The sequence below is a fragment of the Hyla sarda genome, chromosome 3, assembly GCF_029499605.1.
Source record: "Hyla sarda isolate aHylSar1 chromosome 3, aHylSar1.hap1, whole genome shotgun sequence".
Taxonomy (NCBI): domain Eukaryota; kingdom Metazoa; phylum Chordata; class Amphibia; order Anura; family Hylidae; genus Hyla; species Hyla sarda.
Genome location: NC_079191.1, coordinates 125,328,062 through 125,353,359, shown reverse-complemented (window position 1 = coordinate 125,353,359; position 25,298 = coordinate 125,328,062). Strand labels below are relative to the sequence as shown.

The following is a 25,298-nucleotide window of genomic DNA, read 5'->3' as shown; positions in this document are numbered from 1 at the left end:
AAAAAAAGAGTGCATTGCTGTGCTCCACCAGTGAAAATTGTGCTCCTGTTTTTTTCTGTTTGTCCAAGGTAATTGTAAGGGGTTTTGAAATTAGACCTGTAAGGATCAGCTGATCATCAGACGGCATCTGCTTACATTGATCAGACATCGATCAGACATTTCAATGTTTATTTCACAGGCTACATTAGGATCCATGAAGAACAATTATGCAGTTTGACATTATAATTTTGTTTCCACTTAGACTTGCTTTATTTTAGCTTTAGGCTATGTATGATACTAAGAAATGTACCTTTAGGCTTAGCAAATCTTCGTTCCATTGCAAGTTCTGACAGAATACAGCTATTCCATGAACTTTGCTGACTCATGAATCAGTCTTGTCAGGGACCTACAAAATATGGACCACACATAAGTTAACTTCCTGTTTAGTGACAGATCAGTAAAAAAAAAAAAAAATGAAAGCAGAAGTTATTTACTGAAAGTAAATAGGAAATAAATGTATTTGTGAAAGATGGGAAAACTACAGTGGCCCCTTATTATATGACCTCCAGCTTCCATATAGTCAACATAAATGAGGCTAGGATATATGCAAATTAAATCTGCATACAATTTTATAGCCAATGGTGATCTGCAGTACATGTCATTGGCTGGAGGAGCAACTATCAGCATGGAGACGCACTGGAAAAACGCCTGTATAAATGAGGTGCATGGGCTGTCTTCTAGCCCTTCTCTACAGTACAGTATCACATATAAAGTACCGTATATACTCGAGTATAAGCCGAGTTTTTCAGCACAACGCCCCCCTCGGCTTATACTCGAGTGAACTCTCAGCTTGTCAATCCGTTCATCAGTGGTCTTCAACCTGCGGACCTCCAGATGATGCAAAACTACAACTCCCAGCAATCCCAGACAGCCATCGGCTGTCCGGGCATGCTCGGTGTTGTAGTTTTGAAACCTCCGGAGGTCCGCAGGTTGAAGACCACTGCGGCCTTTGTCATCATCCAGCCCCCCTCCCCCTTTTGTTTTGTACTCACCTCCCCTCGGCGGGAAGTTAGAGTGAGCTGGTCCGGGCCATCTATGCTGCAGTGACCGTCCGGTGGGGATGGTTAGTTGCTGCGGGCTGTCCATTTTCACAGGGGGGGGGGGGCTCTTCTCCGCGCTTCGGGCCCAGCCCCGGAGTAGTGACGTTGCCTTGACGATGATGCACAGGGACGTTCATGCGCAACGTCCCTGTGCGTCATCGTCAAGGCAACGTCACTAGTCCGGGCCCGAAGCGCGGAGAAGAGGCCCCCCTGGTGAAAATGGACAGCCCACAATGACGGTCCCAGCAGCATAGATGGCCTGGACCAGCTCACCCTAACATCCCGCCGAGGGGAGGTGAGTACAAAAAAAAAGGGGGATGGGGGGGACTGGATGATGATGAAGCCCGCAGTGGTCTTCCACCTGTGGACCTCCAGAGGTTTCAAAACTACAACTCCCAGCGTGCCTGGACAGCCGATGGCTGCCCGGGCATGCTGGGAGTTGTAGTTTTGCAACATCTGGAGGTCCGCAGGTTGAAGACCACTGATGAAGGGATTGACAGGCGGTGATGATGAAGGGGGGGGGATGATGACGGGGGTCTGGATGATTACCCTAGGCTTATAGTCGAGTCAATAACTTTTCTTGGGTTTTTGGGGTAAAATTAGGGTCCTCGGCTTATATTCGGGTCGGCTTATACTCGAGTATATACGGTATGTACTTAGAAGCCTGACCTTGTGTCTTCAACATAGAACGTCTTTTACTCATTCCTTTTTCCAAGTTCTGTAAGTTTTTGTAACATGGTATAACAATGGATTTAGGGATATACAGTAAGTTCATACTGGTACGAGCATACTCTTTTCAATTTAAATTTAAAATGTGATTTGTACATATAAGGACTTGGTTTATCTGTTTTAGTTATCAGCTTTTTTTCTGTAATTTTTATTAAAGAGTTTGAGTTTAGTATTCATTTCTCATTTGTTTGATCTGAGTTGCTCTTTAACCTTTCTTCTGTCTGCTGCCTGACGTGAACTGTGACCCGATCCTGAATGAACTCTGCTGCTCTGACCTGTTGTCCATCTCTCCTGGATATGCACAAACTCTGTCATCTCAGACCAAAGCCAAAAATGTCTTCGCCTCTGCTACATCCTTGTCTGTGTAGTGAATACTCTATTGGATACACTTATATGTAACTTCTTTCCCCACCATTAGTGTTACGCCGAGCACTCCGGGTCCCCGCTCCTCCCCGGAGCGCTCACAGCGTTCTCCTGTTCGCAGCGCCCCGGTCAGACCCGCTGACCGGGTGCGCTGCGATAATGTCCCCAGCCGGGATGCGATTCGCGATGCGGGACGCGCCCGCTCGCGGTGCACATCCCGACCCGCTTACCAGACTCGGTCCCTGTCTGTGCTGTGTCGGCGAGCGTGGCCCCGCTCCCTAGGGCGCGCGTGTGCGCCGTTTCTTTGCGATTTAAAGCGCCAGTGCGCCACTGATTGGCGCATGGTTTTAATTAGTGTGTTCACCTGTGCACTTCCCTATATTACCTCACTTCCCCTTCACTTCCTTGCCGGATCTTGTTGCCATTGTGCCAGTGAAAGCGTTCCTTGTGTATCCCAAGCCAGTGTTCCAGACCTCTTGTCGTTGCCCCTGACTACGATCCTTGCTGCCTGCCCTGATCTTCTGCTACGTCCGACCTTGCTCTTGTCTAATCCCTTGTACCGCGCCTATCTCAGCAGTCAGAGAGGTTGAGCCGTTGCCGGTGGATACGACCTGGTTGCTACCGCCGCTGCAAGACCATCCCGCTTTGCGGCGGGCTCTGGTGAAAACCAGTAGCAACTTAGAACCGGTCCACCGACACGGTCCACGCCAATCCCTCTCTGACATAGAGGATCCACCTCCAGCCTGCCGAATCCTGACAATCAGACCCAGATCAGCTCTTGCAATGACCATATATACACTCAGGGGGAAATGATCAACTGGCATGCACCTGCAAAATTCTGTGCACATTGGGGGAGATTTATCAAAGCATTTACACTGTTTATCCTGTCTAAATTTGTAGCACAGAAAGTCGCAGTCTAAATATGTGTGACTTTTCTGCGACTTTTGCATTAGAGAATTTTTAGAACATGATGCATTGGTGCTGAATTTATCAAAGCGACTTTTCAGCGACAAGTCACATCGGATGAAAGTCTGTGCACAGAATTTATCAAGAGCCGTGCGACTTTTGATAAATTAGGCGCACAATAGACCAGCCTAACCCTCTATAGTTTGGTCAATATTGATGCGGGACATAGACAGCTTTGATAAATCTCCCCCATTGTGTTTTATTTTGCTCATTAACTTGAACCAAAATTATTATCAAATTTTACGCTATTTTTATGTTGTCTGTGCGCTTCTAGGGGGCACAGTTAGCTTATGCACTGGTTCGTGTAGTGAATTTTTCCCTTGTGCACAAAGGATTCTTGTGACAATTTATGCGCAAATATACTCCAATCACCAGCTAGCTTAGAAATGTGTGTGAGATTTTTACGCTTTTTTGTGTAAACTAGGGTCTTATTTGCGCAAATATGTGAAATGACATGTGCAACATAATTAATTTTGTGCAGCAACTGGGAAAAATCACACGTAGCAGGTTTTGCATTACATAAAAATGTTTGCAAATTTTGCCTACTGAGGAAGGGGTCTAGTTGCAGTTCCCTGAAACGCGTCTAGGCTTAAGACTTTGTCTAAACAGAGCACTACAAAGACGCACTGCCCATTCAGAAGCCGACTTAACCTAAACCAGCCGCTTACAGACCCGCTGCTCCAGCCGGGATTTCTATCCATCTGACGCATTCACCTGCTTCTGATTCTACCTTACATGCCTGACATGCTGCCACCACCGCGAGCATTTCCATCGGAGTAAGCCAGGGAGGGTCCGATATTACAACAGCCGCACGCCGCAGCTACGGACCCCCGGCATGGGAGCCATCTGCTATATCACCGCTCCCAAACCAAGTCAAAATCAACGCTCTGCTTGTGAAGTAGAACTGCTACTCCCATCATTTTTGGCCCGTCGCAGTACGGGACCAGCGGACACGGTGAGCATTATTTATCTCCATAGAGACTACAGGCATTTTTAGTCCAATCCACACAAAGGACTTTACAACCAGATATACAAATTACCGGTTTAACAGTACAATCCAGACAGTCGGCCATTATTTACAACCGCAGTGCCTCATATATTACTATGAATATATACCATTAGGGCCCTATAGTAATCCAATATATTCAATATTGCTCTGTTCAAATGTTCTTTAATTGAATCATTTTAATTGTATTTTAATAAATATTTTTGCATTGTTCAAACAAACTGTCTTCAAACCATTTTTTCACTGTGACCCAGTAGGGTGGCATCCTTGAGGGGTGGTTGAAATTTTGTTTCTAAATTTGTTTTGCTCAGTCGGTGGGGACCGATTTGTCAACCACAATTTAACCTCGGATACAAGGTTGTGAGCTCCACACATATTTCCATTTATTTTTAAACATACCACATACCTGCACATTGTTGCAGACCACAATGTTCATGTCCGTAGTATTCCCTAATAGTAGTGGCCTCTTTTAGCAGGATAATGTTCCTGACCACCTGGCAAAAATTGTTTAGGAATGATTTAAGGAACATGACAAAGGAAGAGATTTATAAAAGAAAAACACTGCAGAGGAAAATTTGTCCAAAGCAACCAATCAGATTGCAATTATTCTTTAGAGGCCTTTTTAAAAATAAAAGAAGCAATCTGATTGGGTGCTATGGGCAAATTTTTTCTGCAAAGGTTTTGATAAATATCCCCCAAAGAGTTTGCAGTGATAACTTGGCCTCTTAATTCTACAGCTCTCAAATCCATGGAGGCCACCTCTCACAACTTAAAGAATCTGCTGCTGACATATTTGTGCCAGATACCACAAGACACCTTTTAAGGTCTTGTGGGCGTCATTCCCCAATAGGTCTGAGCTGTTTTGACAGAATTAGGGAGACTTACACAGTATTATCCAGGTAGTGTTCTTATTAAAGAGGTACTCCACTGGCTAGCGCACAGCGTTCAGAACTAAATGATCTGAATGCTGGCCAGTGGAGTACCCCTTTAAGGCTGCTTGGTGTATAGCATGGCACAAGTTGTATTAACATTTATGGAAAGGTTATTTATAGCAGTGATGACATTTGACACTGTTAACCCATAAAGTTTTTATACAGCATTAACATTACATGAGTACATAAAAAACACTCCTGGGGTATCCAAGCCAGACACTGTTGGCAGCATACACACCTGCTGTTTCTGAGCTTATGAATGAAAAGCCAAAGTGTCAATGACTTTCTGGCAGCCAGACAGATTACACTAGAAAGCATATGAGGAAGCGGAGCACTTCTCCACCATTCTTTTCTTTGTTATATCAGAAAATTAGATTAACTGTATCATGGTTGTCTGCAACACCTATATCTATGTTACAGGCTATACATCTATGATCTACAGAGAATTTTCATCAAGCTGCCTGTTCCTAATGTTTTTCACTATTCCAAGTGCTAAATGCTTTAAAAATGAAATGCCAAGCCATCTGGTGCTGCGCACACTGTCTTTTCTGCTAGACAGTCCCTAGGGACTACAGTTCTGTGAACACAGGCGTATACAGGATTTTCATTATAGTGCCCCAAACAGTAAACAGTAATGTGGTGTTCAGCGCAGTAAAGTGGGTATGTAAGTATGTTGGGAGAAAGAATAGGAAGGTCTCCCCAATAGTTAGGTTGCTAGAGTAAGTAAACAGGTCCCCTTCATTACATAGATGTCACAAATATATAGATTTCCTAGTATATACAGAGCATTTGGAAAGTTTTCAAACTCTCACTATTTTCACATTTTGTTATGTCGTCGCCTTACAAAAAAAGTTTCCTAAGTGGAAATGTCCAAATTGGGCCCAAAGTGTCAACATTTTGTGTGGCCATCATTATTTTCCAGTACCTCCATGGACATGGAGTTCACCAGAGCTTTACAGGTTGCCACTGGAGTCTCTTCCACTCCTCAATGACAACATCACAGAGCTGGTGAATGTAATAGACCTTGTGCTCCCCCATGTTCTATTCCACAGATGCTCAATGGAGTTTAGGTCTGGAAACATGCTTGGCCAGTCAATCACCTTTACCCTCAGCTTCTTTAGCAATGCAGTGATGGTGTTGGAGGTATTTGGGGGTCATTATCATGTGTGAATACTGCCCTGCGGCCCAGCCTCCGAAGGAAGGGGATCATCCTCTGTTTCAGTATGTCCCAGTACATGTTGGTATTCATAGTACCCTCAATGAACTGTAACTCCCCAGTCCCAGCAGTACACTAATGTAGGCCCAGACCAGGACACTCCCACCTAAATAATTGACTGTAGGACAGACACACTTTGATCAGTATTAGAGTATGAGAGTAATAACACCTAATAAAACACTAATGAGTCATATGACACCGGGGAGGAAAAATGGCAAGTTCCACTTAGGGATGTACTTACTTTTATTGCCAATGTTTAGAAATTCATAGCATTTACTGAGTTATTTTGAGGGGTAAACAACATTATACACTGTTATCCAGAGCAGAAGTAAATTCCAATAGCGAACCTCTCCTGCTGTGGACACACTCCTGACATGGAGAGGTGGCAGCAGAGAGGACTGTGGTCAGACTGGAAAGAACTACTCAACTTCCTCTGTAGTATACAGCAACTGATAAGTACTGAAAGGATTAAGATTTTTAAATAGAGAAGGGGGCCTCCCGGTGAAGATGAACAGCCCGAACCACCCCCCACCGGTATGGATGAATTGATTTCAGTACAAATTTTTTTTTACTCGAGTATAAGCTGAGGGGGGACATTTTCAGCATGGAAAATGTGCCGAAAAACTCGGCTTATACTCGAGTATATACTTTAATTTACAAATCTGTAAACTTTCTGGCACCAGTTGATTTGAAAATATTTTTTTCTAATTTTTTCCTCTGGAGTACCCCTTTAACTTAGCCTTAACAACTGTTCAAAACTACTTGAATACACTCCCAGGTAACCTCACAGTATTATATGAGGCTTTGAGAGCTCTTAAAAAGAGTTATACACAACTTATAGGGTTACTGATGAGGTTTGAAAACTTCACTCATGTCTAGAAATAACCCACACACATAGTGACCTATTGCAATTTTTCAGTAGATTAAAAGATCTAGTTTTTGATAACAAATATTTGAGCATTAATAACTATATAGTGAGAAAAAGCAGCTACAGTAAAGTCTTACTGAAGTTCTGCTGCTCTAAATACATTCATTACTGTAATTTCTGTCTTCCTTCTCTTTCATTAATACCAAACAAAACCCTTTCAGTTCTTGACTATGATACTTCTATAGTATGGAAGGAAATGGATTGTTATAGCTAGATGATCTGCATGAGCTGTTAGAGCCTATGCACAATAGTATCGAAGGACAAAAAATGTCAAAGAGAATCAAGGTTATTATACATATTGTTAATGTACACTAAAGCTACAAATTAGATATAGTTGAGATACAGGTTTCTATATTGTGCACACTATCAACTGAGCTATCATTACCCTGGATGTTCCCCCCTTCGGATATTTGTAATCTTAAAGGGGTATTCCAGGAATTTTTTTTATTTGACTATGCTACAGGGGCTGTAAAGTTAATGTAGTTCATTATATATGTGTCTGTACCTGTATGTGACAGTTTTCTCACGATTCTTCTGTGATTTTCACTCCAATATTTATTTTTACCAGCATACAAAATGACTGTTGTCTCAGATTTTTCCCAAGTTGCAATGCGGCCGAGACCTGACTCACTAGACAGCTGATGACAGGGAGCCTGTCTGCTTCAATGGGATCGCTTGGTGGGAGAGAGATCAATCTGCAACTAATGCAACAGCTGTAGGCACCCTGATTGAAAACCACAGGTCTTTTGAATGGATGCAGCTAATTTATGTTTCAATGGGTGGGGTGGCTGATGTGTGGGAGGGAGGAAAATGGAATTGTGGGATTTGTAGTAAAAAAAGAAAAGTCAAACAGGAAATACCAGGTCACAAAAAGCTAGCCACAGTGTTATGGTAATCTCACAACATAGCCATTTAGCCCCAAGACAAGCGCAGATACTTCCTAAGCATGTCCATTACAGTCTGCCAGGTACGTACTAAAATCACCTTATGGTGGATAACCCCTTTAAGGGGGAATTAATCAATACCAGCATCTCCGATGCCAGTCTAATTTATAAAGCATAAACTGTGACCCTCACCCCTTTGTACAAAACCATGTCCTTTCTACTGTAAGCCCTGCCCATTTGACTAGTGTGGAAGATCAAAAAATTCTCCTTGCTAAAAAGTATGCAACATTTTTATTTTTATTGCAGTTTTTAAATGCTAAAAACCCCCTTTAGTCTTCCGTGCAAATTTTTATGGGGTATTCTTTGTGTATATTATGCTAAAGGTTGATTAGTTATTGTATTACAGTGTGATTATTACATTATCGGGTTAAGATAGGTGTGCAGTGGGCACCAGGTAAACCAAAGTACTTGGACATGTGAGTTTCACTTTCAATCATGTCCATGTCCTTAGGATCAGGGCTGGCCCTACAATGGGTCCTACTGGGTCCATTGGACCCAGACGGCACCTTCACAGGGGCAGCAAATTGCACCCCTTTCCGGCCCATGATGTACCAGTACGTCATGGGTACGGTGAGGGGAATATGGCGTGGGCGATCAATAGCGATCATGGCCTTTATACATTAAATGCTGGTCATTCCTGGGGTCTAGGGGACCCATCTGTAATCGGGAACTTACCTGTCCTTCCTGATGCTCCGTGGATCGGTGATTGATGCTTTTGTTTTTATTTTCAAAATAAAAAAACGCAGAATATAAAGAATATGGAATAAAAAATTCAACTAGAAGTGGCAAATGCTCTTCTTTAGCACTATATAAGGGATATTGTAATCTGACCGCATGCACGGTACACAGGAGGTAGAAGAAAGGAAACTGTTTTGGGGAAAAGGAAGCTCAGTGATTCTGGAGGGAACTACCATGGCAAAATAAGTGAACCATATAACCTATCAGTCTAAACACAGGCACTAATGACAGCCGTGTGCGAATACTGTGCCAGCGGATCAAGGCAGGAATTACCCGTGTATAGAACCACAGTGATTACTCAACCATTTGGCTGTTCTCCAAAGAAGTCATTGGGAAGCCTCAATGAAACCAAATGTAGCATGAAAGCTTGGATGGTAGTGTGAGCTTCTTGGCCGTGCTGGATTACATAACTGGAAGGGTTTCAAATCCAACAAAGATTAGGATGTGAAATACAGGACTATACACCGGTGACTGAGTTGTGGCTAAGCTTTTGGTCTATTCTTTTATCAGTGAGATCAGAAGATTAAAAGGGGAACTCTGGTGATAAGATGTTTATCGCCGGAGCACCCCTTTAACTAGAATGTTATTTATTTAGTCTCACATAGTAATCTGGTGATAGGTAGTAATAGGTGGGGATTGCTATCTATTATCAATCGGAGTAAAAAATATAGGTGTTAGTGTTGTTATTAATGTGCCGTACTTTTATTGTTGCTACCATTACTGTTGTCATGGGCTTGGAAATCATGTTTGCTCTATCTTTGTCAGCACAATAAGCAACCACTTAATTAAAATGAAATGCTTTAAGTTTCTATTCAATGGTTAAAAAAAAAAAAAAAAAAAAAGAAAGAAAGAAAGCTTTAGGTTAACCGTAGGCTGCTTCATTATTGCAGTTACATTCCTGACGTTCTTATATCAGAAGCTGAAATGCATACACCAGTATTATCTGTGTGTGAGTCACATTAAGACAGGAAATCTCAAGTGGACCCACCCTTCCTTCCTGAAAGTCAATTGCAAAATTCTAGGCAAGTGTGACCAGATGACTAAATGAATAGCCGAAGACTTGTGGCAGACAATGCAGACTGATCAGTCCATTGAGTCCATCTTCATTAAGAAGTACTTAGGACAATTCAATCTAAACTATGATAAGAAAATGGCTATGTTATAATTTTACCTAGTTATATTGTAATCATGTTTATTCTTCTTTTTAGCGCAGAACCCAGGGGTCGGGCTGCTTGTTTACACATTGGCAGATTCCACCAAATATGATTTGATACATTTTAGGGTGGGGTCTCATGGGCTAGATACTGCAAGTAGACAAAAACATGCCTTCAAGTGGTGGCCAATTGGGATGAGCCAATGTTTTAAAAAATGTATTCATCCGATTTGCCAAATTTTCCGAAAAAATTAGGTTCGGTCCGAATTTATTCACGGAGAATCACTATTATAAACGGCTATTTCTGGGCTACAGAGAGCCTCAATAAGGGTGTAGAATACTTTGCCTTGCAATAACATGCATAAGGTGTGTGCTGGGTTAGTGAAATAATACTGTTATTCAGTATGACATGCAGATCAGAGGTGTCCCTATTAGAATCACTGTTGCAGAGTGGCACAATGACAGAGCCTGGAGGTGGCATCAGTATTAGGAGACCATATAGTGGCTGAATGACACAGCATGGAGGTGGTGGCAGCATGAGGAGAACATATAGTGGCTGAATTTGATTTTAGATACATGAACATTTTAAAAGGTTTATCTAAGGTGCCAACAGCATAAGGAGACCATATTGTGGCACAATGACACAGCGTGGAGGTGGCAGCAGCATGAGGAGACCATGGGGCCTCACAATTGCAAAAATTAAAATATACATTTTCTAATTTTAATTGAAGATTTATGGTAGCTAGTGCTACCATAAAAAAAAATTTAGGTAATGTCCCAGCAGCATGATGAGACCATAGGGCCTCACAATTCCTAAGATTAAAGGATACATTTTCATATTTTAATTGAAGATTTATGGTAGCTAATGCTACTTAAAAAATTTTAGGTAATGTCCCAACAGCATGAGGAGACAGAATGGTGGCAAAATGACACAGCCTGGAGGTGGCACCAGCAGGAGGAGACCAAAATGTGGCAGAATGACCAAGCCTGGAGGTGGCAGCAGCAAGAGTAGACCATATGGTGACAGAATGACACAGCCTGGAGGTGGTGTCAGCCTGATCAGACTAAAGGGCCTCAAAATTTAACCCCTTAACGACGCAGGACGTATATTTACATCCTGCGCCGGCTCCCGCGATATGAAGCGGGATCGCGCCGCGATCCCGCATCATATCGCGTGGGTCCCGGCGCTAATCAACGGCCGGGACCCGGCGATGTGCGGTATTAACCCTTTAGAAGCGGCGGTCAAAGCTGACCGCCGCTTCTAAAGTGAAACTGAAAGTATCCCGGCTGCTCAGTCGGGCTGTTCGGGACCGCCGCGGTGAAATCGCGGCGTCCCGAACAGCTGATCGGACACCGGGAGGGCTCTTACCTGCCTTACCTGCCTCCTCGGTGTCCGAGAGTTCAGTGTGTGCAGTGTTATAAGTCCCTATGGGACCTATAACACTGCAAAAAAAAAGTTAAAAAAAAGTGTTAATAAAGGTCATTTAACCCCTTCCCTAATAAAAGTTTGAATCACCCCCCTTTTCCCATAAGAAAAATAAAACAGTGTAAAAAAAAAAAAAAATAAACATATGTGGTATCACCGCGTGCGTAAATGTCCGAACTATAAAAATATATCATTAATTAAGCCGTACGGTCAATGGCGTACGCGCAAAAAAATTTCAAAGTCCAAAAAAGCGTATTTTGGTAACTTTTTATAACATTAAAAAATTAATAAAAAGTGATCAAAAAGTCAGATCAAAACAAAAATCATACCAATAAAAACTTCAGATCACGGCGCAAAAAATGAGTCCTCATACCGCCCCGTACGTGGAAAAATAAAAAAGTTATAGGGGTCAGAAGATGACATTTTTAAACGTATAAATTTTCTTGCATGTAGTTATGATTTTTTCCAGAAGTGCGACAAAATCAAACCTATATAAGTAGGGTATCATTTTAACCATATGGACCTACAGAATAATGTGATAAGGTGTAATTTTTACCGAAATATGCACTGCGTAGAAACGGAAGCCCCCAAAAGTTACAAAATGGCGTTTTTTTTTCGATTTTGTCGCACAATGATTTTTTTTTCAGTTTCGACGTGTATTTTTGGGTAAAATGACTAATGTCACTGCAAAGTAGAATTGGCGACGCAAAAAATAAGCCATAATATGGATTTTTAGGTGGAAAATTGAAAGGGTTATGATTTTTTAAAGGTAAGGAGGAAAAAACGAAAGTGCAAAAACGGAAAACGGAGTCCTTAAGGGGTTAAAAGATTACAAATTTTTTATTTTTTTTATTGCATGTGGTCATGTTAACATCCTCCGGATACTTGATGAAAAACTGCCACACCACAGAGTAGCTGATTTTCCCCCCAACAGTCTGCACTTACTGACTGCTACTGCTGCCGACTGCAGGGATCCCTGTTCCACTACCTCCAGGGAAGGTAGGCTGCCGCAAAGCAGGTGGTCTACCCTGGCCACGTCTGGCTCCAGACTTCCAACTGCTGCCACCATGCTGGCTCAACTGCTGCCTCACGGGCAACCTGACACCCTCTTTTCCTGATGATGAAGCCCCTTCTGCACCTGGCTCCCAAGTGCGATCGGCTTTATCATCATTGAGTTGTGTCAGCACGTCACTGAATGCTCCCAACACCACCTACCACGCCACTCTCCTCATCACTACTTGCCCGCCAAGCAAAGGAAGCGGGCGATGTCTCCTCCACTTCTTGGCTGGGTTTCTGATTGTCTTCTAGTAGATCATCCTGACTAAAAAGTGGAGCTGAACCCACAGCATAGAATACTTCTATGGGGGTGGGAACAGCATAGAACAGATTGTAAGACAGGGACTGCTCCCTGGCCATGTCAACTGATGGTTGTGCCTGAGGAACCCACTGACTGTTGACTAGGGGTGTCAGATGTCACTTTTGATGAAGTGGATGACCAAGTTAACCAGTCAATAAAAGCAGATGGGTTGCTTGTCGAGACACGACCGCTAGCTGATACCAGGAGCTCAGACCTCTCGCTTTGACTTCTGCTGCCACTCCCCACTAGTCTGCTGTGACCTCTACCTGTGACTAATGAATTTAGGCATCTGCCGCTCCTCTGTACACGTTCTGGCACTTCTCTGCCCGACATACACTACGCTTAAAACAGTATTAGTCAAGAACAGCAGCAGGTGTGTCCTTTTGGCTGGCCTTTCACAGTAACTAGGCCCTGAAGACTTTAACAGGAACAAAATGGTACAACACTTAGATGTACGTATGTGGTATGCACTTATCAGGGGAGGACAATGCGCTACAGTACGCATAAAAAAGTATTTGCATACAACACCAGCCGGTGATTACTTTTGGCTGTCCATTCACAGTATCTAGGCCCTCGAGACTTTAACAGGAACAAAATAGTACACCACTTAGATGTACGTATGTAGTATGCACTTATGAGGGGAGGACAATGCGCTTCAGTACACTTAAAAAAAGTATTTGTGTACAACTAATAGTGACAGGCCGCAAAATGGCTGCCGATTATATAGGGCTGTGACATCCCAGGGGTGACTGGCTGCTGATAGGCTGAATGCTGCATGTGATTCAGGGTCATCCCACCTACCATTGTTCCCGCCTTCCCAAGATTCCTTGCCCCATGTCCTCACATGTGGATCCGCCATTTTAGATGCCATGGAGCCTGGACCGCACTAAATGGAGTTTAATGAAGCGATTTGTGTAATCGAATCATGCAGATATTTGCATTCATTGCAAATCAAATTTTTCCTGAAAAGGTTAACAAATTCGTATTCGTCTGATTCGATTCGCTCATCACTAGTGGCCAATGTTGGACAATGTTAACACATACATACATGTAAGGCTCCTTTCACACTGCTATCGGGACACGTCACTAACAGGTCTGTTAGTCTCTATAGATTTTTTTCGGCCTAAAATGGGCCCGCTACCTGCCGACGGGTCCCAATGGGCCCCATTCATTATGAGAGCACAAATTTTTCTCCTGTTATTCGCGATCCAAAATAATGGGCTTCACTCTTCACACTGGCAGTGTAAAAGTAGCCTAAATATTTGCCTACAAATACTCAGAAGGCAATGTTCAGACATCTTTTTTTCACATGGATTCCACTGTGTGGAATTTGCAGCACAATTTTGTGTTTCCCTCCTTATTCTCAGAGGGTGTGTTCACTCAGATAGGTTTACAGAGAATTTCCCGGGGTGGGTTTTTGGTGGCATATTTTCCACAAAGGAAAATCCGTAGCAGACGCCATTAGGCTATGTTCACATGGCTTAAAATGTGTGGCATTCCACAAATTTGTTTGTTTCAGCGGCACTAGGACTGCTCAGCAATGCCCTGCCTCCATAGATGGCAATGCATATCCCAAAGGAAGCCTCAAAAACATTAAACAGGTTTAATGTTTCTGCAAATGCCGGAATCAGAATTTCCTGAAGCTAAAAACATCTGCAGCGAAAATTCCACTACGTGCACAGTACAGCAGAATCCCATTGAAATCAAAGGGACTGCTGCAGCAGAATATTCCTGCAGAATTTCGCTAGGAAATTTCTATGTGAAAACATATGCATATTTTCTGCTGCAGATTTGCTTCAGCAGATTTTGCTGCCCATTGAAATCAAAATCTACAGCAGCAAATCTGCAGCAAAAATAGGAACAAGGGACAGCACCCTTAGGGTATGTTCACATTTTTGGGTGTGTTCACACAAGTGTATTTTTGCTGCAGATCTGCTGCAGACTTCCTGCTGCAATGGGCAGCAAAATCTGCTGAAGCAATTCTGCAGCAGACAATACACTCATGTGAACGCACCCTTATAGGGTTTATTCACACGTACAGTATCCTGTGCATATTTGATGCGCAGGATTTTATGCTGCAGATTTCAATGTAAACTAAATGATTGAACACAGAATAAAATCATGTGCATCAAATCCTGCACATCAAATATGCACAGGATCCTGTACGTGTGAATACACTCTCAAAGTATATATAATCAACTGCAGATTCCTCTGTGGAAAATCTGCCACGGAAAACCCACCATGGCTCAAACTTGCTGTAGACCTGTCCTTGTGAACATACCCTTATGCTGAAGATTGTCTGCAGCTTAGGACAAGGTTTAAAATCCATTGTGTAAACATATGAATGGGTACAAGACTTTTCATTTTAGTTTTTCTAATGTTTATGTTTATCTACTCAATATTGACTTATACCATTAAATATCATTATGTGAAAATTACCTATGGGGACAATTCACGGCACCGATTATTAAGCCCCTCTAACCAATTCTAACAATGAATTAAAATATGTAGAATTGTTCTCTATTTATTTATTTCAAATTCATATAAGCTCATAAAGTAAAATCCGTTTTCTAAGGAATGAGCCAAAATGAGCACATAAAATGCATTCTGACAGTGAGCTTCCTGTAAAAAGTGATAAAGTAAATGAAATGCTGATGCATAAAGCAAATTTATGATGTCAATCACCATTTGTATTTCCTAAATGACTTTTGGTGAATGTTCAGCTCACAGAGACTAAACTGCTCTAGTGGTGAGACATAAAACAGCAGAGTACTTCCTGAAAAAATAAAGATCTGTCTGCTGCAATTCACGTTCCGATCTGCTAACACTGTTAGATAGCTGTTGGAGCAATGAGAAACATGGTACCCAACATATATTTTGCTTATATGCTTCCATAATGTAGAAACATGCTTTCATTTTCTGGTGAAAAGAGGTGTTTCCAAGGCTCTGATGTGTTGAGGGCTGGAACAAATCCTCACTTCCCTCCATCTCTATCCCTGCTTGAGTGTCAGTAAGCTGGAAGCCGAGCCCTGTTTCCAAAAATTGTTCCTGCACTGCACATACATATCATGTGCAAGTGCGATATTTGGACACAGTGCTCGGTTTTCAGTTGACTGTCAATCAAGCAGGGACAGAGATAGGGAAAGAGGATAAATTCTAGTTCTCGATACTTCAGGGGCTTGGGAACTCCTCTTTGCACCAAAGAATAAAAGCAGTTTACTAAATTATGGGAGCACAGACAGATATATTAAAGGTACCATTTGTCTCTAACAGCTATCTAACAGTGCCAGCAGCTTAGAATGTGAATTGAACCTAATAGATTCCCTTTAAAGCACTAGTTCCCTGGTAGCATGGAAAATTTTCTCTGTTGATAGAACCTGAAGAATTGGTTTGGTTGCCAATGATATAGGTTTGGTGCTTATCGTTCATTTTACTTGGAAAATCATCAAATATTTATTGATATCATCTGTATGCAGCGCTTAGTGATCAAATTATTTTTTCAAGTATGGTTTCAGTGAACTCCAAGGTCTTAGGAGCTTGTCTCAAGGTGAGAATTAATAGTGATGTGTAAAATGGGATGGGGAATGGCACATGTGCTAGCGAAACTGTGATACACAAAGATCTTAATATCTGCAGTCACCCTGTTCCCCACAGTGGGTTACTCACCTATTGGGCTATTTATCTACGCTGCAGGCTGCAAAGTGAGACACAGAAGAAAAGTTGTGTTTCGCTTTCACTGTCACGCAACATAGGCTGAAAAGCTATATAGCCACCCAAAGACTTGACATAGGTGTTGACTGAATGCTTTTTTTCTGCTGACATATAGAATTGTGTAAGCAAAGTACTGTATGTACCTTTATTTAAGGTGGGAGAGGAGAATAAGGACTTGTTCACAGGGGTCAGATTTGGCACAGTTTCTTTGTCAAAATCCATGTAAATTCTGATGACAGTTTGCATCCCATGCATGTGATTGAGGTGCCCGCAAACCTATATGCATTCAATAAAATATCTTGAAAAAAAATGGGGCAAGTCACTTATTTTGGGGGAAATTATGAAAATGACCTCCCCTGAATGATGATGGGACAAATCTGCTTTGGATCTGCTGCACACTCACTGCATAAATCCGAAGAAATAAAGATAGAATTGCCTCTTTCTTTCTTAACATTTGCCATTGGACAACTGGAAGGTTTCTGCACTTTGATCCTTCTTAAAGGACAACTGTAGTGCTAGACATTTATATATTGCTGTGCCCGGGCCTCAAAAATAAACAAAATAAACTTTAACATACCTTCCTACGTGCCCCCGTTGGTCCGGCAGAGGCCTCACGGTCCAGCGGTGTGAACCTCATTCAACTTCCTAGGGACAGGGATGCTGCAGAGCTGTCGGCGTATCACCGGCAACAGCGATGTTCCGCCCCGGCCGGTGATAGGCTGAGAGCACTGTCATGTAAAGAGCTCTGGCCGGCTTCTTACATGACAGCGGGCTCAGCCTATCACCGGCCAGGGCGGGACAGCTCTGCGGCGTCCCTGTCCCAAGGAAGTTGAATGACCGTGAGGCCTGTGCCGGAACAACGGAGGCACGTAGGAAGGTATGTTAAAATTTATTTTGTTTATTTTTGAGGCCCGGGCACAGGAATATATAAAAGTCTTGCACTACAGGTGTCCTTTAAAGGAGTACTCAAGTGGAAATTTTTTTTTCTTTTTTTCAAATCAACTGGTACCAGAAAGTTCAACAGATTTGTCAATTACCTCTATTAAAAATCTTAATCCTTCCAGTACTTATCAGCTGCTTTATATTACAGAGGAAGTTGAGTTGTTCTTTCCAGTCTGACCACAGTGCTCTCTGCTGACACATCTGTCCGTATCAGGAACTGTCCAGAGCAGGATAGGTTTGCTTGGGGATTTGCTTATACTCTGGACAGTTCCTGATGGACAGAGGTGTAAGCAGAGAGCCCTGTGGTCAGACTGAAAATAACTCCAGAATGAAATACAACTTTCTGTGGAGCATACAGCAGCTGATAAGTACTGGAAGGATTAATATTTTAAGTCATTTACAAATCTGTTTAACTTTCTGGCAACAGTTGATTTGAAAAAAAAATATTGTCCACCAGAGGACCCCTTTAAATCAGGGAGCTGGGTCGACTTTTATCTCAAGTGTATCCCCAGCTTAATCCATAGAGCTGGATTGTCAGCAGTTGACATACAAATCATATGACTTACAATAATTGTAGAAAATACGTTGATCTTTTCAATAATGTGCAAATATCAACTCATCCCCTATTCACACAAGAAATTCCATATTCTTACCTACATATGTCTCTGCTACAAAAGTACAGGAAAGCTGTGTAAATAGTTGGTGACTCATGGCTAAGCATAACCTTTTGTAATACATTTTTAGCTAATCTATACAATCTGTTTTTTATTATATATATTTAAAGCACTAAAAACAATATTGAACTTTTACCAGGCAAATGCTGGGGACTTTAGCAATCTGCTTCCTGATCTTTGTCTGGAGGATTGCTTCAGCACTTTGGCACCGTGCTTGATTTTATTGAAACACTTCCCTGTTTTATTTCCAAGTAAAATCGAAAACATTTCTGACCTCAGTATTTTGTAGATATTAATAAAATTACACCATGTTATGAAAAAGCTAACTTGCCAAGCATCTGTTCTTTATCACTACATAAAACATGGATTCTTGGGTTCCTAAACCTCCATCACTATTTGTGCGTTGAGTGAATCTGATCATTTTCCATGTGTTAATAATTCATTGTTTTAAAGGGGGGCTCCACCCCTAGACATCTTATCCTCTATCCAAAGGCTGCAGAGGGGAGATTGCGGGGTCCCCAGCAGCAGGACCCCCGTGATCAGACAGCGATCGTTGTGCTGCGCGCTATTAACCCTTTAGATGTGGCATTCAAAGTTGATTGCCGCGTCTAAAATGAAAGTAAAAGCTTCCTGGCAGCTAAGTTGGGCTGATCGGAACCATCGCGGTGAAATTGCGATGTCCCGATCAGCTAGAATGCGAGCGGAGGTCCCCTCACCTGCCTCCGTCGCGTCCGATCGGCAATCGATTGCTCCAAGCCTGAAATCCAGGTTTGAGCAATCAACCGCCAATTACACTGATCTTTGCCATGTTAATGCATGGCAGTGATCTGTGTATGAGATCGTTATGTTCAGTGTAATAGCCACTAGGGGGAGCTATAACACTGCAAAAAAAACAAAAGTCATCTAAAGATCATTTAACACCTTCCCTAATAAAAGTAAGAATCACCCCCCTTTTTCCATAAAAAAAAAAAAAACTGTGTAAATAAAACTAAACATATATGGTATCGCTGCGTGCGGAAATCTCCAAATTATAAAAATATATTGTTAATTAAACCGCACGGTCAATGGTGTACGCGCAAAAAAAAGTTCAAAGTCCAAAATAGATATTTTTGGTCACTTTTTATATAATGAAAAAATGAATAACAATCAATCAAAAATAAAAAAGTTATAGGGTTCAGAAGATGACAATAAATACAAAATCAAACCAATATAAATAGGATATCATTTTAACCATATGGACCTATAGAATAAAGATTTTTACCAAAAAATGCACTGCGTAGAAACAGAAGCCCTCAAATGGCATTTTTTCTTCAATTTTGTCATACAATGAATTTTTTTTCTGCTTCGCGTGGATATTTTGGTAAAATGAGTAATGTCACTGCAAAGTAGAATTGGTGGCGCAAAAAATAAGCCATAATATGGAATTTTAGGTGCAAAATTGAAATGGTTATGATGTTTAGTAGGTGATGAGGAAAAAAGGAAAATGCAAAAACAGAAAACCCTGCGTCCTTAAGGGGTTAAAGCCCTCTTATACATCCACTTAATAGCCCAGCATATCCCTTGAAATTGTTCAGCCTCCAGATATGCAGTTCAATCTAATATTTGCTCCCCACTGAAGGACAGTGCTTTGCAGGATAGAATAATATGAGGCGATACCAATATTATAAAATGTTGATGCCTACGGGTATGTTCACATGCAGCGAATGAAACCTTTATTCCATACACTCAATAGGGGTGTCACTGCAACATGTGCATGTATTTAGGAGAACTCTTTTTAGATGAATGTATTATACTGAATACAAGTAGGCATTTCTTTGCAAGGTTAAGATATGTGTGAACAAAGACAGCTGTGAAGCATTCTACAGGGGATGTGGCTAATGTAATGTCAGGATGGCAGATGAATTAGACATTATATTGACACTTGTGACGACAACTAAACTGTCCCAATATAACTGGAGGCAGTGCTGGTATCATCTTAAATCTATAGTCAGTTTTTTGGGGGGGATGGGGACGCTGTGAATATAAATTCATGTCGCATGAATTGTAAACACACCATCACACAACCCCAGGCTCCTTGTCATTTGGATGTATAGACCTCATCCTAAGAATGAGAAAAGCCGAAAAAAACATGACAGCAAATGGATTCCTATAAAGACTCCATCCAGTGTGTTTAAGAATTCCATTAGTTGCATTACTTAGCCACAAAGAGTAGCACACAGTCAGTAAACATGGCTTGGTATACTGGTTCATGATCTTACAGAAACTAAAATGTAATAACATCTGTGGCTACACTTCGCCACCTTTTAGCATGCAGTTTTTAACACTGAGGTCTTGAAAGGTATTTTTATAGGGTTGCACCTGTTAAAACTGAAGTGTTTGCAGCCTTAAAGGGGTACTCCGCCCATAGACATCTTATCCCCTATCCAAAGGATAGGGGATAAGATGTAAGATCGCCAGGGTCCCGCTGCTGGGGACCCGGGGATCGCTGCTGCAGCACCCCGCTATCATTACTGCGCAGAGCGAGATCTCTCTGCACATAATGACGGGCAATACAGGGGCCGGAGCATCGTTATGTCATGGCTCCGCCCCTCGTGACGTCACGGCCCACCCCCGTCAATACAAGTCTATGGGAGGGGGCGTGGCGGTCATCACGCCCCCTGCCATAGACTTGCATTAAGGGGACGGGCCGTGATGTCATGAGGGGCGGAGCCATGACGTCACGCTGCTCCGGCCCCTGTATCGCCCGCCATTATGCACAGAGCGAACTCGCTCTGTGCAGTAATGATGGCGGGGTGCCGCAGCAGCGATCCCCGGGGTCCCCAGCAGCGGGGCCGTGGCGATCTAACATCTTATCCCTTATCCTTTGGATAGGAGATAAGATACCAGGGGCGGAGTACCCCTTTAAATATTATTATTATTATTATTATTAATAACAACATTGCAGCCTTGTATTTGGTGGTATCAGTGAAGATAATGGGAGTATTTTATTGAGACGGTCATTTCATATGCAATTATATACTGGGGTAACATGCTACATTTATTTATTTATTTATTTAGACTAATACACTTGGTGCATCTGTATGTACATTACCCTCAGTGACAAGCTGATGTAGCTTTCTGCTATAATGTAAAATAATTTTCTAGGACATATTCTAGAAAATCTTTTGGGCTCTAAAAGACTGTATTGTAATGTTCATGGCCAGCTTAATAGACAGATGGGGGGAGATATCCAAATACTACTGTCATTTCTATTAGGGATGAGCGAATCGAAGAATCCGAATTCCTTACGAATTTCAGGAAAAATTCAATTTGAAACAAATGCGAATATCGCCGCGTTTCGATAGCGCAAATCGCTTTAAACTCCATATAATGTGGTCCAGGCTCCAGGGCATCTAAAATGGCGGATCCACAGCAAAGAATCCTGGGAAGGCGGGAACAAAAGTAGGCAGGATGACCCTGAATCACATGCAGCATGCAGCCTATCAGCAGCCAGCCACCCCTGTGATGTCACAGCCCTATATAATCGGCAGCCATCTTGCGGCCAGTTACTTCAGCCTTTTATTGCAGAGAGATAGATAGGGAAAGACAGCGCTGTGTGTTGCACAGAAAAGCATTGTTCCAGCAACGATTCACCTCCTAGTCACATCGGCGTTCTGTTACACAGAGAGAGGGACAGAGAGCAGTGTGTTGCACAGAAAAGCATTTTTCCAGCAACGATTCACCTCCTAGTCACATCAGCGTTATGTTACACAGAGAGAGGGACAGAGAGCAGTGTGTGTTGCACAGAAAAATATTCTTACAGCAGAGATTCACCTCCCAGTCACTATAGCATTCTATTAAAGAGAGGGACAGAGAGCAGTGTGTTGCACAGTGTGTTGCACAGAACAGCAGCGATTCACCTCAAGCCCAAATCCTGCCTAGAAGCACCGATAGGGAAGAGAGTGACATTGAGAGAGAGAGTGCAATTTTGGGTGTAGTACACAGCGACTATGTGCTGCAGCACTGGTGTGTACTGCTGGTGTTGTACACAAATACATTTTTAAGCGTACTGGAGCGTATTGTCCTACCCTCATAAGTGCATACCACATACATACATTTAAGTGGGGTACTATTTTGTTCCTGTTAAAGTCTTAAGGGCCTAGATACTGTGAAAGGCCAGCCAAAAGTACACACCGGCTGGTGTTTTACACAAATACTTTTGTAAGCGTACTGGAGCGCATTGTCCTCCCCTCATAAGTGCATACCACATACATACATCGAAGTGGGGTAATTTTTTGTTCCTGTTAAAGTCTTTAGGGCCTAGGGATGATCTAGAGGACAGTCAGCAGTTATTGCCCAGCCAACAAGTGGAGGAGACATCTGCCGCTTCCTCTGCTAGGTGGGCAAGTAGTGATGAGGAGAGTGGCATGGGAGGTAGTGTTACGAGCACATTAAGGCTCCTGAAGCCGACACTGTTGAGGAACCTGAGGAGGACATCAGTGACATGCAGACATAACTCGATGATGATGAAGCTGATCGCACTTGGGAGCCGGGTGCAGAAGGGGCTTCATCATCATCAGGAGAAGAGGGCTGCAGGTTGCCCTTGAGGCAGCAGCTGAGCCAGCAAGATGGTAGCATGGTTGGCAGTCAGCATGGTGGTAAGTCTGGAGTCAAAGGTGCTCGGGGTAGACCACCTGCTTCACAGCAGCCCACCTTCCTGGAAGGTAGTGTATCAGTCAATCAGTGCAGACTGTTGGTGGGAAAATCAGCTACTCAGTGATGTGGCAGTTTTTCATCAAGCATCCAGAGGAAATTAACATGGCCACATGCAAGATGTGTCGGCAGAAGGTGAAGCGTGGACAGGGTCCCAATCTTGCCACCACTGCCCTGCGTCAACATATGCAGCTTCACCATAAAATGGCCTGGGAGAAACATGGCTCCAGCCTGTGTATTGGTCCAGCCTGCTGCATCACCCAGTGGCACACCGCTCCCTCTTTCAGCCAGCCAAGGCTCCACCATCTCAGCCGAAGGGAGCTCTGTGTCAATCCCATCTTCTGTCACTACAGATGCTCCTGCTCCTCCTACTTCGAGTCAGTCATTCCGCCAGCAATCCATCAGCGAAGCCATGTCCAAGAGACAACAGTATGCGCCCACTCATCCAACAGCGCAGAAGCTGAATGTGCTCCTATCCAAGTTGCTGGTGCTGAAGTCCCTCCCTTTTCAAGTAGTGGACTCTGCACCTTTCAGAGAACTTATGGCTTGTGCCGAGCCGAGGTGGAGAGTCCCAAGCTGTCATTTCTTTGTGAAGAAGGCACAACTAGAACAGCACAAATTTGTGAAACATAAGGTGGGCCAGTCCTTGAGCCTATCGTTGTGTACCAAAGTGCACGGCAGTGCCGACGTGTGGAGCTGTAACTATGGTCAGGGACAATACATGTCCTTTACGGCCCACTGGGTGAATGTGGTTCCTGCACAGCCACAAGAGAAACTTGGACAGGACACGCTGCATCCGCCTCCCTGCTTTCAGGTCGTTGGTCCTGTGACAGTGTGCGACTCCACCTCCTCATCCTCCACCGTGTTCTCAGCCTCCACTGCACGGACAAGTCTCAGTGCCCCTCCAGCACACCAACTTTTAGACCATAACTGATTAAATGAAACATTCAATGTTTGATATGCAGTTTCGCCGTACCATCCGTGCTTACTTACACATGCATGGCTTGATATCTATCGAGAAGCATTTGACACCGGCAGGATCTAGCCAATAGCCCTCCCAGGTCAGGCCTGCACCACTGAGAGGGAGTACAAACTGACACACTACTCTATAATTGTCCCGCTCCTTGGCCTACGTAGGCTGCCACAACCTCGTGACTGTGTTATTGTGCCGCCTAATGGTCTCGTCATGCTGCTGCCACCTCTAGGCTCTGTCATTTTGCTGTGATGTGACCTTGTTATATTGATCTTGTAGTTTGACACTATTACAGTAAACGCATCGGGCATTCGGGACACTCAGTCTTAAGCAGAGGCAGAGGGCAGAGACCGGCGGTAGCCGACCTCGCAACGGACCGCCAGCTTGATTTAAAATGGGCACTCTCAATTAAACTAATTTTTGCTATTGCACTCCTTATGGTAAATAAAAAAATATTTCTAATATACTTTTTTGAAAAAAAAATGAAGTTTTCGATGTTTTATTTGTGCTTATAAAAGCTCAAGAGCACATTTTCCACCATCTCATCCACAGACTTTTGACCGAAGCCCAACACAAGAAGTGCAGTCTGGAGTGCTGAGGGGGGTGTGTCCAACCAACAGCATATGACAGTTAAGTGTTAGAGGAGCTATGATTGGATGAGGCTGGACACACACCCTCAGCACTCCAGGCTGCACTTTCTGTGTTTGGACTTCTGTCCAAAGTCTGTGTATAAGATGTGGGAAAATCTGCTCTTGCGCTTTTTTAAGCACAAATAGAACATAGAAAACTTTTTAAACTTATTTACCATAAGGAGTGAAATAGCAAAACTTAGTTTTAATTAGAGTTACCCTTTAAGACACAAGTACAAGCTTTTCCATAGTTTACACTGCAGCAATTATACACTATTGGAGCTGGAATTACCACGGCTGCTGGCACCAAAGTTGCCTTCCAATGTGTCCTCAAAAAAAGGATTTAAAGTTTGCTCATTCCAATTACCAGGCTGTGTCATTGTGTCGCTGTGCGGCAGTGATTCTAATAGCGACGCCTGTGATCTGCATATCATACTGAATAACAGTATTATTTCACTAACACAGCACACTCCCTATGCGTGTTACGACAAGGTAAAGTGTTCTACACCCCATTGAGTCTCTCTGTAGCCCGGAAATAGCAGTTTTTATTAGTGATTGACGGCAAATAAATTCGGATCAAACCAAATTTTTTCAGAAAATTCGGCGAATCGTCCGAATCGAATTTTTCAGAAATTCGCTCATCTCTAATTTTTATTCCATGATCCAACTGCGGACCAATATATGGAGGGTTATTTAAACCAATTCACCAAAAGATCACCGAAGTGATCCACTAATTCCCTATATTTCCCATATATTTGTTGAAAGGTATAATCTTTATTAATTTCAAAACACCAACAAAAAAAGGAGTTAAAATTTGCAGTGTATCAGTGTATGCAGTGT

The 25,298-nt window shown here is 42.8% G+C and overlaps 1 long non-coding RNA gene across 2 annotated transcripts in view; it reads right to left on the bottom strand.

Moving 5' to 3' along the window:
- Nucleotides 1-12,537, bottom strand: part of LOC130361685 (uncharacterized) — a 40,883-nt gene extending 28,346 nt beyond the window's left edge. The window contains exons 1-2 of one of the 2 annotated variants that reach the window (XR_008891107.1): nt 12,426-12,537; nt 290-385 (exon numbers count right to left, since the gene is read on the bottom strand). This is a non-coding gene — a long non-coding RNA (uncharacterized LOC130361685). Of the gene's footprint in view, nt 1-289; nt 386-1,031; nt 1,163-12,425 lie in introns of those variants that run through there. The other variant, XR_008891108.1, reaches the window with a different exon arrangement.
- Nucleotides 12,538-25,298: the final 12,761 nt, after the last annotated feature.